The sequence below is a fragment of the Monodelphis domestica genome, chromosome 3 (assembly GCF_027887165.1).
Source record: "Monodelphis domestica isolate mMonDom1 chromosome 3, mMonDom1.pri, whole genome shotgun sequence".
NCBI lineage: Eukaryota > Metazoa > Chordata > Mammalia > Didelphimorphia > Didelphidae > Monodelphis > Monodelphis domestica.
Genome location: NC_077229.1, coordinates 239,749,243 through 239,751,014, shown reverse-complemented (window position 1 = coordinate 239,751,014; position 1,772 = coordinate 239,749,243). Strand labels below are relative to the sequence as shown.

At 31.3% G+C, this 1,772-nt stretch overlaps 1 non-coding gene across 1 annotated transcript; it reads right to left on the bottom strand.

Moving 5' to 3' along the window:
* Positions 1-294: 294 nt before the first annotated feature.
* On the bottom strand, positions 295-401 carry LOC130458565 (U6 spliceosomal RNA). Its single transcript, XR_008917981.1, has one exon. It is a non-coding gene; the product is annotated as a U6 spliceosomal RNA (small nuclear RNA).
* Between the last annotated feature and the right edge of the window lie 1,371 nt (positions 402-1,772).

Here is a 1,772-nt window from a genome sequence, read left to right as displayed (position 1 = left end):
TATTGCTTCCCTTCTAATTTTGGTTCCTTAGTTTTTGTTTGTACAAGCCCTTTTTAATTTAATTTAATCAAAATTATTCATTTTGCATTTTGTAATATTTCTTATCTCTCACATGGTCTTAAAATCTTCCCTTTCCTGAAGTTCTAACAGGTATACTATTCTATGTTCACATAATTTACTTATGGTTTCATTTTTTATATATAAATCATTCACCCATTCTGAATTAATCTTGGTATAGAGTGTGAGATGTTGATCTAAACCTAATCTCTCCCAAACTGTTTTCTGATTTTCCCCCAAAATATGGAACACTTCACAAATTTGTGTGTCATTCCTGCACAGGAGCCATGCTAATCTTCTCTGTATCATTCCAATTTTAGTATATGTGCCTCCAAAGCAAGCACAACCATATGATTTTAAACATAGACATAAATACTAGTTTGACCACATAAGGATGCCAATATTCAGTTTTTTTAACAGTTACATATGTACACCCTCATATCAATTGTATTCTTATTTAAATACTACTAAAACTAAAAGTTGTTAGTATTTTTCTAGATTGAATAAAATAGGGCTTTATAGCGATTAGACTTTAACCTGATCCTTGAATCCTCTCTACATTCTCTAGATTTCTTAAGAGCATATAGAATATCTGACAAGTCACTCACCATTCTGCTCTCATTTAGCATCACAATCCCTTTCTAGATCTAGATTATTGCTTAAAACTCTCATTCTTTACTTGTGCTCAACTGAACATCAATTTAATTAGATGTGCTAATTTAAAAGATACTAATTGATATTATACTAATGTAGAGTAATTTAATTTAAAGCAATAGATATATAATACAAAATAAAAGATCACAGTTACATTCTATAAGACAGAATAAATAAAGGAAGCAAAGAACAAAACAGCAACAAAAGACTCTGAGGTTAGAGTCTTGTATCTCCTTCAGACTTTTAACCTTAAGCTGTATCATATGAAAGATGTGAAGAAGAAAAAAAGGAAAATTGAGTTTCTTATAACAGACCTCCTATGTTCTAGTATTGTGGCATCCGAACATATGGAATTAAATCAGAGAAGAATGTGGAATCTGTGTTGGAGAACTTTTTAAATATTTTTATTATCCTACTTATGTAGAGTAAAATGGGTATAAGAGCTCCTTTCCTCAGTGATCCTTACCTCTTGGGTGTCCAGTTCAATTTTGCAGTAGGATGGATTATGTTCCTTTCTTTCCTTTTATATATGTTTAGTAGAAATGGACATTACTTGACATGCCAATTTTAACTGGATTCAAGAGGTACAGGAATGAGCATTCCAATGTCATTGTCCTGAGCTAATCTGGCCTTTAATTATCTATCCTTTACAAATGCCATGCTCTATTTGGGTCATTCTGTAGTAGATACCAACCCTTTCTAATCACACTTCATTTAAAACATTACACTTCTTGTGATACAAAAAGAATGCCCATAAGGCATTAGTGTTAGTATAGGACTAGGAGATCCTACTTACATTTATAAAAACATAAATTAAACCTGTATTATATGCTTCTTGGAATTTTAGCTTCCATAATTTCAGTCATTTTATCTTCCTTGAGATTGGGAGATCAAGCCATATGAGGGAAAGCTTGTTTTCTTTTCCCTCTGCTTTCTCTTTGAACCTAAAATCTGACTAGCAATTTTGATTTTTTTAATGTTTAAATTCAAAACTGCTAGTCACTTGAACCTCCCCAAAATTTTGCAAATGCTAAATAGAAATGGAAATAACTATTGAAATC